A 15,923-nucleotide genomic window follows, 5' to 3' on the forward strand; every position below is an offset into this window, starting at 1 on the left:
GTCCTTAGGTTAGTTAGGTTTAATTAGTTCTAAGTTCTAGGCGACTGATGAACTCAGAAGTTAAGTCGCATAGTGCTCAGAGCCATTTGAACCATTTGAAGAGTAGAGCCGCGGGTCGTAATACATCTGAAATGTAACGTCCACTGTTCAAAGTGCCGTCAATGCGAATAAGAGATGACCGAGATGTGTAAACAATGGTACCCCATACCATCACGCCGGGTGATACGCCAGTATGGCGATGACGAATACACGAAACGTGCGTTCACCGCGATGACGCCAAACACGGATGCAACCATCATGATGCTGTAAACAGAACCTGGATTCATCCGAAAAAATGACGTTTTGCCATTCGTGTACCCAGGTTCGTCGTTGAGTACACCGTCGCAGACGCTCCTGTCTGTGATGCAGCGTCAAGGGTAACCGCAGCCATGGTTTCCAAGCTGATAGTCCATGCTGCTGCGAACGACGTCGAACTGTTCATGCAGATCGTTGTTGTCTTGCAAACGTCTCCATCTGTTGACTCAGACGTGGCTGCACGATCCGTTACAGCCATGCGGAAAATATGCCTGTCATCTCGACTGCTAGGCCGTTGGGATCCAGCACGGCGTTCCGTATTACCCTTCTGAACTCACCGATTCCATATTCTGCTAACAGTCGTTGGATCTCGACCAACGCGAGCAGCAATGTCGCGATACGATAAACCGCAATCGCGGTAGGCTACAATCCGATCTTTATCAAAGTCGGAAACATGATGGTACGCATTTCTGCTCCTTACACGCGGCATCACAACAAAGTTTCACCAGGTAACGCCGGTCACCTGCTGTTTGTGTATGAGAAATCGGTTGGAAACGTTCCTCATGTCTGCATGCTGTAGGTGTTGACACCGGCGCCAACCTTGTGTGAATGCTCTGAAAAGTTAATCATTTGCATATCACAGCATCTTCTTCCTGTCGGTTAAATTTCGCGTCTGTAGCACGTCACCTTCGTGGTGTAGCAATTTTAATGGCCAGTAGTGTAGCATAAGTTAGTTCAACCAGTAAACACTTCATATTACAGGAGGGGGGGGGGGGGTGATTCAAGCCTGAAACACATAGTATAAGAAAACCTACTGTACAGCGAATAACTCCATATAACAGCTCCTACAACCTGCACATTAAGATACTCATGAGACAAGTGCATCGAACTCTCAGCAGTTCCACTTTCAGCAAATACCGAACAGTAGACGAAGTAACAACTCCGCCCTCCATCATATCCGAGCGACATGATTCTCAAGCATAGAAGTTGACAGATACTTGGTTCTGGCAGGTGCTTGCAGCGTCCATGTCGCACGTAACAGCCCGCACTTGTGCTTGGACGCCCATACTCCAGTTACCGATGGTCATCGACTGAGAGGGACCACCTCCAGATCTCTACCAAGTCGGCACTGCACAGTGAGCGCCTGACCCACGGGGAACGAGAAAGAAGCGTTTACTTGGCTACAGAGGAACAGGTTAAATCCTGCTTTCGATTTCATATCGAAACAATGCACGAGTCAAAAGTTACTTCAGTCTTTATGTTTCGATGTACAGCGTGATTCCGCTGCCCCAACACGTGGGCTCCATTCAAACCACAACACAATACGATATCACAAGCAAGATTTCTATATACCCTCTCTCTCACTACGTGCAAACTATTAGTCCTACATAAAAAACATGCCGGAACTTTTAGTAGGCAATTTAATCTAGTTTTCTCTAGACGCTGTTGTTTTGGAATTATTCGAGAGAAACATACAAATTTACCTTAAAATGTGTTTTTATTGATTAACTGTAAACCCATGGCCTCTATCGAGAATGCATACCAGTACAAAATTTACATTTAAATACATTAAATTTCCTACAAAAACCTAACTTTTTTTACGTGGGACTAATACATCAAAACAAGTTTTGCGTCACCTCGGTTCCGCGAGTTCCGGAATCTGTACAGAAAATTGGAATAGGCATCAACATAAACATCATTTCCGCCCTTTTCGTTGCTCATGAAAACCACACACTGCATGTTGTACCACCATACAGCGAGACCTTCAGTGGTGGTGGTCCAGATTGCTGTACACACCGGTACCTATAATACCCAGTAGCACTTTCTCTTGCATTGATGCATGCTTGTATTCGTCGTGGCATACTACCCACAATTTCATCAAGGTACTGTTGGTCCAGATTGTCCCACTCCTCAACGGCGATTTGACGTAGATTCCTCAGCGTGGCTGGTGTGTCACGTCGTCTATAAACCGCCCTTTTAAATCGATCCCAGGCACGTTCGATAGGGTTCATGTCTAGAGAACATGCTGGCCACTCTTGTCGAGGGGTGTCGATATCCTGAAAGAAGTCATTCACAAGATGTACACGATGGGGGTGCCAATCGTCGTCCACGAAGACGAATGCCTCGCCAGTATGCTGCCGATATGGATGCACTGTCGGTCGGAGGATGGCTTTCACGTATCGTACAGCCGTTACAGCGCCTTCCATACTACTACCGGCATACGTCGGCGCCAAATAATGCCACACGAAAACAGCAGGGAACCTCCACCTTGCTGCACTCACTGTACAGTGTGTGTAATGCGTTCAGCCTGACCGAGTTGCCTCCTGACACCTCTCCGACGATTGTCTAGTTGAAGGCATATGCGACACTCATCGGTGAAGAGAACGTGATGCCAATCCTGAGCGGTCCATTCGGCATGTTGTTGGGCCCATCTGTACCGCGCTGCATGGTGTCGTGGTTGCCTCGCCATGGACGTCGGGAGGGAAGTTGCGCATCATGCAGCCTATTGAGCACAGTTTGAGACGTAACACGACGTCCTGTGCCTGCACGAAAAGCATTATTCAACATGATGGCTTTGCTGTCAGGGTTCCTCCGAGCCATAATGTATAAGCAGCGGTCATCCACTGCAGTAGTAGCCCTTGGGTGGCCTGAGCGAGGCACGTCACCGACAGTTCCTGTCTCTCTGTATCTCCTCCATGTCCGAACAACATCGCCGTGGTGCACTCCGAAACGCCTGGTCACTTCCCTTGTTGAGAGCCCTTTTTGGCACAAAATAACAATGAGGACGCTAGCAAACCGCGGTGTTGAGCGTCTAGTCATGGTTGAACTACAGACAACACGAACCGTGTACCTCCTTCCTGGTGGAATGACTGGAGCTCATCGACTGTAGGACCCCCTCCGTCTAATAGGCGCTGCTCACGCATTGTTGTTTACATTTTTGGGCGGGTTTAGAGACATCTGTGAACAGTCAAAGGGACTGTGTCTGTGATACAATATTCAAAGTCAACCTCTGTCTTCAAGAGTTCTGAGAAACGGAGTGGTGCAAAGATTATTTTGATGTGGTTAGTTTGTGCGTAGTGAGCGAGGGAATATGAAAAATCTCACGTATCTTTTTCGAGGGCGTTGTGGGTTGCATAAAACCTGTGAGCAGAAGGAGCTGAATCAACCTGTGTAAGAGGCATCCAGAATGAAACGAGTCAGAGGCTATAACATGAAAGCCACTGAAGTGATCATAGTGGCACCGCATACAGGTGGAGGGGTGGCCGCTACAAGAACGCTGAGCCCCGAAACTCTCCATTGCAGGCACGTGGGCAAACAGCCACGTGACAACGTAGTGAGCACGTGCACACGTGGAGTGTAGTGCTGAAAACTGTGAAATGGAGACTTCAAAATAAGAACAAAGGTACGTACTTGGTTTGGCGACAGGAGAAGGAGTGTGGGGAACTAAAATTCATATAATAATGGTTTAAGTGAACGGATAACTCACATGACAAAATGAATAGCTCGGTGGCCATTTCGGTCTGCAGTAGATGGCGTAGGACTGGTACCAGAGGATCACGTGACTCTCCACCACTGGCTGAGGTCATGGCATTTAAATGGGGTGAATTTACCAGTCGCTTGCATGAATTCTACACAGTACACAAACGCGCTACCGTAGGGATGATCACACCGCGAATGATCTTGCTCGATATATTGATATATCAGTGCCTAATTGGTCCACAAGGAATGGTATATGGTATATAGCCAGTCGGGGTAAGAAAGTTGGTCTTAAAAATATCCCAGTCGAAAGGAACCAGTGATAGGTATCGTGTCTTGCCAATGACAATCAGTTTCAAACCAGACAGCAGTTACTGCTGTTGGTGTATGCAGTTACACCTCAAACAGTTTCCTAGCGTACATTGCGAATGAAGTTACATAGACATCTGGAGTAGAATTACTTTTGAATGCATTATGGGAACAGCAGTGATCAATGTCTTATAAATAATTGCTATTAAAAACAGTCTTGATCACGATTTATTTAACAAGGTGACCCGTTTCGACCACTACTGTGGTCATCTTCAGACCTACAAGTTGTATACAAAGCTCTAATTAGAGGGCTACATACATTAAAGAAAATACATAAAGTTATAAAGCTATAAAACGTTGAATTACCATTGAGTAGGAACCTCTTTCTGTTGGAGAATCACTACTAGAGAAACCAGTGCACCTCTTACTATATATAATGGAGGCTTCACCCACTTCTGACTGCATGATGTTATTATTAGCCAATGAGTTATAAGTCGAATTACAATTTAAAATTTCTTAGTTAAAAGAACATTGTCAAAAATTAGAAATAAATACACACGAAACTTAGCTTATTAAACAGCTATTGTCAATTAAGAAGCGTTAAAAATATTTAAATATGTAGGAAAATGAACTTCGGTTTGACAGTACATGGGTTGCCCTCTCAAGGCCTGTCAGTGAACCATTTGGAACCACTGGTTGCTATGGTGAAGTTAGACGCCGTTGCAAAGATGAAGCAGCAGGCTTTTTTCACTGAAGTTGTTGTAAAGTCGATAGTCGAACTAGTGGTTGCTATGGTGAGGACAAACGCCAGTGCAAAGATGTGGCAGCAGGGTTCTTTCCAACGAAGTTGTTGCGAAGTGGAATGGCAAAGACTGTGGCGTCAGACGATGTATTATTGAGCAGCAACTTGTCTTTATTGAAACGAAAAGAGTAAGCTACAATAATCTGTAGCTGACATGTATACTATATGCTGCACAAATACGATACGAAGTAGTTATCCGTATATATGAAATATTATCTATGAAGTTGATATGTAGATTACATGTGCCACTTTTTTTTTAAGGCATTGCTATTCCTCAAGTTATATGCCAGTCATATAAGCAAATAAAAATGAAAGAATTTAAAATTATAAAATTATGAGCCAGTGTCAAAAATAAAACGATGTGAATTAGCAATATGCAGTCTAAAAGCATAAAAGCAAAAATTCTAAAACAGATATAAAATAATGTTTGGTAAAATACAATTACAATCTGGAGTAGAGTTCCTCGCAAGAGGCCAAACCTCTTAGGGACACGGAAGCTGGTCCGTAACTGCCTGCAGGCACGTAGTGCAGTCGCGATTATTGTTTTTTCAGCTGATACATTGCGTCGAGTACAATGACAGCCATATAAGGCGTTAAATCCACAGTGTGTTGTGGGTAGTGTTCAACCTCAATGTGGCTACGTGGTTTATAGGAATTTTTTTGTGTACAGCGATGTGAATCCATAAATTCGGTCTTCCATGAAAATTAAATAAGTTGTCTGTTTCAACACATTGTGCTACCAGGTGTTGCCCTCTATTCTATGTCTTGATGATGAAAATGCTCTGGATAGTCCAGCGTACCATAAAGGCAACAGCCGTGTACACAAAGGTTGCTCACAGACGTTTCTAGATTTGCATGACATTCAAGCACCGTTTTGGCCGACTGGCCTGACAACTAACCAGGCCTCAACCCCATAAAAATGCTTGGAACTTATTGGGAAAGTGGGTGAAACGCGGCAGTCAAACTCTCCGTCTTTATATATCCCTACGTGTTCTAATAGTCAGTGAATGGCTCCTGTTGCATGTGGCGTACCTGCAGAAACTTGTGGACGTTCTTTCTCCCAAAACTGAGGGCATCCTCAGTGGCATTTGTGGGTGATGTCTTCTTGCCATGAGTAATGCTTGGCGCAATTACTTCACTCATTATTGTGGTGACACTGCATTAGGATTCAAGGAAAATCAGTATATAACGTGAAAAGCGACCAGAGACGGAACGAAAGTTCAAATTAGACTAGGATCGGAAAGCAAGCCAGCTGTCTCAATTTGGTAGGAGCCGTCGCAGCTCTGCCAGAACTGATTTCAGAAAAGCGTGTGATACGTCGGCGTTTGAGGAACTGAACATCACTGCTGGACTTCTGCTGCTGGAAAACAAGTACACCTCCAGTATTTCACTAGAAAATGCAAGAGGGGTGTTACTGATCAGTTCGTCATCGTCTGACTGTGAATCAGTGTACGGACTTGAGTCTAATCTCTTCGCAATTTGTCGAGAAGTGGGGGAAATGTAACAGTGTTCAAGATGGAGTACGATTGCAGCTATTCGAGGCCAGTACAGTGCATTATGCATTACAGTTGTTCGACACTTTCCTCAAAAGCAGATGTAAACTCTTCACCAGTGAGTTTGTCATCATGGGGCTCCGCCGTCCGTTTCTGTTGCTCAGTGGCCAGCGTATCTGGCTGCTGTGGACGGGACGCGAGTTAGATTCCCAGTACTGCCAGGGATTTATCCTTCATGGGAGATTCGGAACGGGATGTATTCGGCCTCGTGAGGCCAGCTGACGGGGTGTTTTATTGACCAGTAGCAGCTCCAAGGTCAAAAAAATCCAACATCGATCGTGAGTGCAATGTGCTGACCACATGCGCCACCATACCACATGAAAATGACGCCTTCGGCAGACAATGACATGACGTTCGGCATTTCCCGATTGGACCGTCTGAGCGGAGAGGAGCACAGCTTTGAAATTCTGCAGGATTCCGTCTTTCGTTCATTAGTTTCCTTGTTGTATGACATTGATATTCCATTGCGCATCACTCTTGTAACTACCACTTACATGCACACTATATCCAGTTGTACGTGATTGCCAGCCATAAGAACATTGCTATTGCCAGATCAAGAATGACTTTGTTTGGTATTACGATCGGCACATAACGTGGGTCTGAAATTGCATCCTGAGACATTACACGTCGTCCCCAGCTAGCCAATGGAGCTTTTCGAGAAATAGTTACTCCAGTACGAATCAATGGTACTGTTGTTTCACAAACCATTAATAGTCCTTCGCATTGTCTTACATCATGTAAATGATTGTGAAGAAGGAACTCTTGCATCATGCAGAAACCGTATTTCCCCTTCATGTAATCCGAAAATTTTGAAAAATAATTCCCTCTCTATTCAAACAAATATTAATCCAGTGTTTAGTCCTGCCAAATCTTTACTTCTGTGATGTAGTTCAACAAGGCATAAACAGAGAGCTCGCGATGAACACTTGCGTAGTGAGTGTGTGTGTGTGTGTGTAACACCCAGATGTTTGATCGAGTCAGGTCTCGGTATACTCTGTTATGATGCATGCATCCGGGTAAGTGGCGCGGTTTTCACATGCTCTGTTCACTTCATCGCTCTCCATTTCAGTCTTACGGCTATGGAACAAATTAGCCTGTAACAGGTGTCTTACCCAAAAACACTCTGCACCTAAGGAGAGATCATCGCCATAACTTCCCTCTGTATGGTTTTCTCATGCCTTTCTCTTTCTGTCTCTTTCTTTCCAACTCCGTGCTCTGCGCGCCTTATTATTTCTCGCTCATTCTCTGATCAAACAACTTCTTCTCCACATTAATTCCATCTGTAGCGTTGTCATATGCTTCTGTTAGATGTGACTACTCACACCAAACAAGAATGCAATGAGGAAATTATGTAATATTAACATGACTGGTGTTTCTTAAATTATGAATTTTCAATACTACATATACTGCCATTATTAGTATTATTATTAATTATTATTATTAGTACTATTATTATAATATTATCATAGCTGCTAGCTTTCTCCCCACCGCCTTGCTCATATATGTGTGACATATATAATTCACACATTTCCTCGTCCAGCCCTTTCTGTGTCCACACCTTCTTCACTCATTTTCTCTGTCCACATCATCCTCTGCGTCTGTCTGTTCATCCCCTCTTGCCCAGCTTCTCTGTCTCATCACCTCTGCCTGCCTGCCACCTCTCTTTGTTCAACTACTCCACCCCCTCTCTCCAACCATATCTTCCTCCCTATCGCTCTGTCATTTTCTCCATTCTGTATATCTGCCTACAACCTCCTTCCCATCTCTGTCCATCTCCTCCTGATCGCCCTGCATGTCTCTTCCTTTCCATCTCTTGCTGCCCATTCCCTCTTACTCCCCCCCCCCCTCTCTCTCTCTTGCCCCCCCTCTCTTGCCCCTCTCTCTCCTGCCTCCTGTCCTCCTCTAACCCTGTCCTCTCACTATATCTATCCCCTTATCTATCCATTTCAACCGTTACTCAGCCAAGCTTATCTGCATGTGTAGCCCCTGCGAAATAGGTCAATTAAACAGGCCACTACTAATCCCATAACATACCTGTCATGCATGGCAGCCTACACGTCAGGGGCTGAAAAAGAGTTTCCAAGTACTGCCTGGGATTTTTCCTTAAAGAGATGTCTGCAATAGGGTGCACTTGGTCTCATGAGATCAACTGAAGAGCTGTTTGACCGACAAATAGCACCACCAAGGACAAGAAAACCGACAATCTAGAGAGGACTGACCACATGCCACCCCCCCTCCAAAATACCAAATGCAAATGACACATTCACTAGAGGATGATACAGTGGTCAGTAGGTCCTGAATGGCCCCTTTAAGGACAGAGTAGCAGATCTTTGGAGTTCTACAGGGTTCCATCTTTCGTCCACTGCGTTCCTCATTGTATGACATTCCTCTGAAAACCAGGTTGAAATGGCAGGCTGATATTACTCGCAACATAATTTTCATCCAGGACAGCGTACATGGCAGGGGCTGAGGATAGTCGTTCTTGGCCTTATCTCTGCTCCTATTCGAGCTAGGAGGTTATAAACCCTACAGTACTGATATTTCAGGATCTAGCTGTTTTTGTGAAAAATTTGTTTGAAATCGATGCAGTGATTTGAGAGGAGATCCCTGACATTCATAAATAGATGCTGAGCTACATATGTATAAGTAAATTATTACTATTGTTACTATTAACTTATATATTGCTCATGTACCATACAATAGTAATGTTGACTAACTGAGGTGGTCTGGTTCAATGTAAGAGAGAATCATATCGCCAAACGAAAAAAAAACTGCATGAGAACATCAGATGGAATATCTGCTTCGAAGAAAAGTACAATCTACCTCATCTTATAGAAAGATGTGAGAATAATGAAAATAAAAATCAAGAAAAAGAGGCCCATGTTAATAACATCATATCACCGAATTGCAGCTTCTCGTCATCATTTTTAAGCTTTTGACTCAGGGGGAAGAAATATAGCACACAACAATCTGAATACCCCTCTACATAGCTGATTAGAAAACTAGATGTCACAACAGGTGGAACCAACAGTATAAAAGGGGGCAAGGAACAGTGTTATCAGTAGAGAAGCAGTCCTAGCAGTCTGGAGTCATCAGGTCAGGAAGTTACTTAGAACATAGAATAGTCTCCAAACATCACCTCAGTAAAAAATTTATCAGTGACATTTGAATCCTTCTAAAGCTGCCCCGGTCGACTGTTAGTGATGTGCATGTGAACTGGAAACACGAAGGAACAAGTAGAGCCAAGACAAGGCAGACTTCACGTACTGACGGACAGGGTCCGAAGAGCACTGTGGTGAGTGGTTGTAACTGACAGTTATCAGCAGCTTGATTCTACTGCAGCAATTACTATGCACTACTAATATTTATGTTAGAAATACTAACAGTACTACGCATGAACGATTACTTTAGATTATGTTTAATCGTTGATTTTCAGAGCGCTCACACACACACACACACACACACACACACACACCACACACACACACACACACACACACACACACACAGGGGGTCCACAACTCTTTTGTGGATATGTGTGTAGCGAGCATGGGACCCCAAGCTAATGTGGCCCTCCTTCCTTTCCGGGCTGCATACCTTCCTTTTCCTCATCCTTCTCCATCCACCATCTTCGCCCCCCCCCCTCCTCACCACCACCTCTTTCCTTCCCTTTCTCCCCCTCTGGGAATATGTTTTGTGCCTACATCCGGAGACGGACACTCGAAAATGTAAAACAGTCTCTCTTCTTCACTTTCTCTGCTGGCAAGTCTTTGTCCTTCCTTTGTCCTTCTCTTTTCCTTACCTCTTCTCTTTACCCTTTTCTCTGCTGCGGCGTTTGAGACCTCTCTTCTTTCCTTTCCCTTTCTTTGTTTTTTCCCTTTGTCTTTTTTCCTGCCTGTGCGTGTATGAGGGCCGACTCATGCATTCCCACGCGTAGCCAGTGACGGGGTAACGCGTAAATCCGCGCCCTGGGTAGACAGGTAGGTCACATATGTACCCCCTGGTAACGGCCAGGCCCAGGGAGGGGTTATTACTCGAGCTGATACCTTCCGAAAGTGCCGATTGGTCCCTCTGTCCGTTTCTTGGGAGGTGTGACCTGAGGGGTGACCTGGGGTGAGAACATCACCTAAGTCGGGAGTGCCCTCAGAGAGGGCCCCCACAAGGAAGGAGCGCGCCATTGGAGACGCCGGTAATCGTGGAGGATACTTCCGCAATGGTTTACTCATCATCTACTATGTCTGCTCACAAGCGTAAGTTCAATGAGTCTCAGCCACAGACAGTTCTTCCATCGTTGCCACAGTTCCTTGTTGTTTCTCGGTCTGACGGAGGTCATGACTTCTCCACGGTCAACCCTTTCATTATTCAGAAAGGTGTCGACGCAATTGCAGGTCCTGTAAAGTCTTGTTCCAGATTACAAAGTAGCACCTTGTTGTTAGAAACAGTCAGTGCCCTCTTGGCACAAAAATTGCTGCATACTTCACTGCTACGCATCTTCCCTGTCCGGGTGGAAGTGCACCGCACTTTAAATTCATCACGCGGGGTCGTTTATACACGCTCCCTCGACGGATTGTCCGATGAGGAAATTCAAAACTACCTGTCTGATAAGGGCGTCACGGCTATTCATCGAGTCATGAAAAGGGTTGACATGAACATCGTTCCAGCCCGTACTGTCTTCTTGACATTTGACAGCGTTCAACTCCAGTCAAACATAAAAGTGGCCTATGAGTTAATTTCCGTTCGTCCTTACATCCCAAACCCTATGCGTTGCTATCGGTGTCAACGGTTCAATCATACCAGCCAGTCCTGTTCCAATCTGGCCAAATGCGTTACGTGTGGCAAGGATGCCCATGAGTGTGCTTGTCCACCTCCATCCCCTCGTTGCATAAACTGTATGGGTGACCACGCTGCTTCCTCTAGAGATTGCCCCATTTTTGAAGACGAAAAGCTCATCCAGGGAATCAGAGTGAAGGAAAAGGTGTCGACCTTTGCTGCTCGAAAGTTATTCATCAGTCGAAAGCCCACTGTGCCTGACGGGTAAATACAGCACTGTCCTTGCCTCTCCTCGGCCAACAAAGGAGGCAGCCACTCAGACTTGTGATCTCACCTTTAGGCCACGGTCGTCAGATCGGCCAGCGCAAAGATCGCCCGTTCAACCTCCCAACTCTCACCTGCTCCCTCTATGGCTCACCCTTCATCAGGTTCTGCAAAATCTCGAGCCCCAAAATCGGACACCCGGACTTCCAAAAAAGAGCCTACTCGTGAAGATTTTTTACGTACCCCAACTTCTCAACCATCGGTTCCTCCTTCATCTCAACGTTCTGTTTCCAAAAAGGCTAATAAGAAATCCAGTTCCTCTCCTTCTCCGCCACGGCGTGTCCCATCTACAGCACCGCCTGGCGGTAACCGCCCTCGGCCGTCTTCTGTGTCGCCGAGGCGCACTGCTGGCGGCCGATCAACCGGCCGATCGCTGGTGGTAGGAGCTGCTCCTGAACAACCTATGGATCAGGATCTTCTGCCTTCGGCTGAATGCCGTTCCACGCTGTCGGTCGCAAGCTCTGAGCAGTCGTTGAGTTGAGGGCAACCTTGGTCATATTCTTCCTTTTTCTGTCCACCCTATATCCATTATCCATTGGAATATCCATGGCATTCGAGCCAATCGGGATGAATTGTGGATCCTCTTACGATCCTACTCGCCGGTCATCTTCTGTCTTCAGGAAACAAAGTTATGTTCCCACGACGGCTTTGTTTTCCCCTATTTTCAGTCAGTCTGATTTGATCTCCCCTCTGTTGAAGGCACTGCAGCACATGGAGGACTCATGATTCTTCTCCATGATACTCTCCATTGTCACCCAATCCCCTTAAACACTTCCTTCCAAGCTGTCGCTGTCCATCTTTTCCCTTCTGGATACACCTTCTCTCTTTGCACTGTCTACATTCCATCGTCCACACCAATGGCACGAGCTGATCTCCTTCATCTTCTTGGTTACCTTCCGCCCCCTATTTGCTTGTTGGGGACTTCAATGTCCACCACCCGCTTTGGGGATCTCCGCATCCTTGTCCGTGCGACTCACTATTGATAGACGTCTTCCACCAAGCGGATCTTGTTTGCCTCAACACTGGGGACCCTACGTTTTTGTCTGCCTCTACGACAAATTTCTCTCATTTGGACCTTTCGGTCGGTACTGTTCCGCTAGCTCGGCGCTTCGAATGGTTCGCTCTTGCTGATACACACTCGAGTGACCACTTTCCATGTGTCCTTCGATTGCAGCCACAACTGCCATATATGCGCCCGAGACGCTGGAAGTTTGCCCAAGCCGATTGGATCCTTTTTTCGTCTCTAGTGCCATTCGATGACCGTCACTTTCCTAGCGTCGACGATGAGGTCACTCATATTACAGAAGTTATTCTTACAGCTGCGGAACGTTCAATATCTCGCACCTCCGAATTGCCCCGGCGCCCCCCAGTTTCTTGGTGGAACGAGGCACGCTGTGACGTAATACGTGAGCGGCGACGTGCTCTTCGCGTTTTCAAACACCATCCTACTTTGCCCAACTGTATCCGCTATAAGCAGTTCCGTGCGCGATGCCGTCGCGTCATCCGCGATAGCAAGAAGGCAAGCTGGGATTTCTTTACTTGCTCATTTAACACCTTCACTCCCTCCTCGGAAGTTTGGAGTCGGATTCGGCGGTTATCTGGAGTGCCTAGTTTCTGCCCGGTCTCTGGGCTCACTGTCGCGCATGATAAATTAGTGGACCCCGTCGCAATTTCTAGCTCTTCAAGTTACCCGCCAGCGTTTCTCCCGAAGAAACGTGCAGCGGAAGTGCAACCTCTTGCCTTCTCCTCTCAAAATCGCGAAATCTACAATACTGTTTTCTCCATGCGGGAACTCCAAAATGCACTCTCTCCTTCTCGCTCTTCCGCCCAAGGACCGGATGGTATCCACATACAAATGTTGCTGCATTTATCATACCATAGTCTGCGTTACCTCCTTAGCCTTTTAATCGAATTTGGACCGACAGTACTTTTCCCAGACGATGGCGGGAAGCTATCGTCGTTCCCGTTCCGAAACCTGGAAAGGACAAACATCTCCCCTCTAGCTATCGCCCCATTTCTCTCACGAGCGTATGGTGAATTGCCATTTAGCCTGGTGACTGGAGTCCCGCAGTCTTTTAACACCTGCCCTATGCGGTTTCCGAAAGCAACGTTCTGCAGTTGACCATCTTGTTGCTCTCTCCACTTATATCATGAACAGTTTTCTCCGGAAACGCCAAACAGTAGCGATATTTTTTGATCTGGAGAGAGCATACGATACCTGTTGGAGGACAGGCATCCTCCGCACACTGTTTTCTTGGGGCTTTCGAGGTCGGCTGCCCCTTTTTCTTCGTGAAGTTATCGCAGAGCGCACATTTAAAGTGCGGGTGAACACTACTCTCTCCCGTACCTTCTCCCAAGAAAACGGGGTAGCCCAGGGCTCCGTGCTAAGTGTTGTACTGTTTGCCATTCCCATCAATCCAATTCTGGATTGTCTCCTTCCTGATGTCTCCGGCTCCCTCTTTGTGGACGATTTTGCGATCTGCTACAGCTCTCAACGGACCAGCCTTCTTGAACGACATCTTCAAGGATGTCTCGATCGCCTCCACTCTCGGAGCATCGAAACCGACTTCCGCTTTTCTCCCAGTAAGACCGTTTGTGTTAATTTTTGGCGTCGTACGGTGTTTCTTCCGCCTTCCTTACATCTAGGCCCCGTCAACCTTCCGTTCTCGGAATTCGCTAAATTCTTGGGTCTTATGTTTGGCAGAAAACTGGGGAGCGGACCAAGTGGTCCATCTCCGCCTCTATCGCGCCTCAGTGCGCTCGAAATTGGACTATGGAAGCATAGTTTACTCCCCTGCTCGGCCGTCTATTCTTCGGCGTCTCAACTCTGTCCACCACCGTGGATTACGTTTAGTGTCTGGAGCTTTTTACACCAGCCCTGTGGAAAGCCTTTATGCTGATACTGCTGAACCTCCGCTGTCCAATCGGCGAGCTGACCTTCTGAGTTGTTATGCTAGCCATCTGTCTTCCATGCCTGCTAATCCGGCCCATGACATTTTTTTCGACGCCTCCTTGGATTTAGGGTATGCAGGCCGCCCTTCCTCCCTACTACCACCGGGAGTCCGCTTCCGTCAACTGCTCCATTCTCTTTCCTTCCGCTTTCCAAAAACTTTCTTGACAACTTGAGGTACAGCACCGCCTTCCTCCGACCCCGGACCTGCCTGCTCCGTGACCTTTGTCAGTTTCCCAAGGATGGTACCCCCTCTCTTGTTTACCGTCGGGCATTTGCTGCTCTATGCGCACAAATGAAGGATGCCACATTTATTTACACTGATGGCTCAAAAACATCGTTTGGTGTTGGGAGTGCCTATATTGTTGGCGACACCCCAAATCGATTTCGGCTTCCCGACCAGTGTTCGGTCTATACTGCGGAGCTTCTCCAGGCTGTCCAATACATCCGTCGCCATCAGCGGATACAGTATGTTATCTGCTCAGACTCTTTCAGCTCTCTCCTCAAAGCTCTCTACCCTGTCCACCCTCTGGTCCACCGAATTCAGAACTGCCTCCACTTGCTCCATTTGAGGGGCGTCTCTGGCGTTCCTCTGGATCCCAGGACGTGTTGGTATCTGTGGAAATGAGGCGGCTGATATAGCGGCCACGGCTGCAGTCTCTCTTCTTCGGCCAGCTATTCGCACGATTCCCTTCGCCAATCCACGGAGTTTTTTATGTCATCGTGTTGTTCTTTTATGGCACGCACATTGGTCGACACTTCCCAATAATAAATTGCGGGACGTGAAAGCTCTTCCCTGTGCTTGGACCTCTTCCTCCCGAACTCGTCGTCGGGAGGAGGTAATTTTAACTGGACTCCGCATAGGGCACTGTCTTTTTAGCCATCGACATCTTTTAAGCGGCGATCCTCCCCCACTCTGTCCCCACTGCTCTCAACTGTGGACGGCAAGACACCTTTTACTTGAGTGTCCCTATTTTACTCCGTTACGCGCCCGTCTACAGCTGTCGCCTGATATATCTTCCATTTTAGCAGATGACACGCGCTCAGCCGATCGCGTTCTCGATTTCATTAGTGCCAGTGAGATGACGTCAGTCATTTGAAGCTCTTTTTGGGGACAAACAACCCCCCTTCTGTAGTGGTTTTTTAAGCTTTCCTTCTGTTTTTGGTTACCCAACTTTTTTGAGTTTTAAATGATGACTAAATGAAACCCTCAGCTGACGACAGGTGTTGTTCATATACCTCGATGTGGACAGTTGAAAATGTGTGCCCTGAACGGGACTCGAACACGGGATCTCCTGCTTACATCATTTATTCCAGGGAAAGCTGCACGGTCATCAACAGTATTCTGTTCTTTTGAGAACAGTTACTGTCTTCACATAATTCTGTACTCAACACCTTAGTGCACAGGGCCAGGTCCATCTGCGATAAGGAAGTCTGCCAGGAG

This window comes from Schistocerca nitens, chromosome 1 (assembly GCF_023898315.1).
Source record: "Schistocerca nitens isolate TAMUIC-IGC-003100 chromosome 1, iqSchNite1.1, whole genome shotgun sequence".
In the NCBI taxonomy this organism is placed as follows: Eukaryota; Metazoa; Arthropoda; class Insecta; order Orthoptera; family Acrididae; genus Schistocerca; species Schistocerca nitens.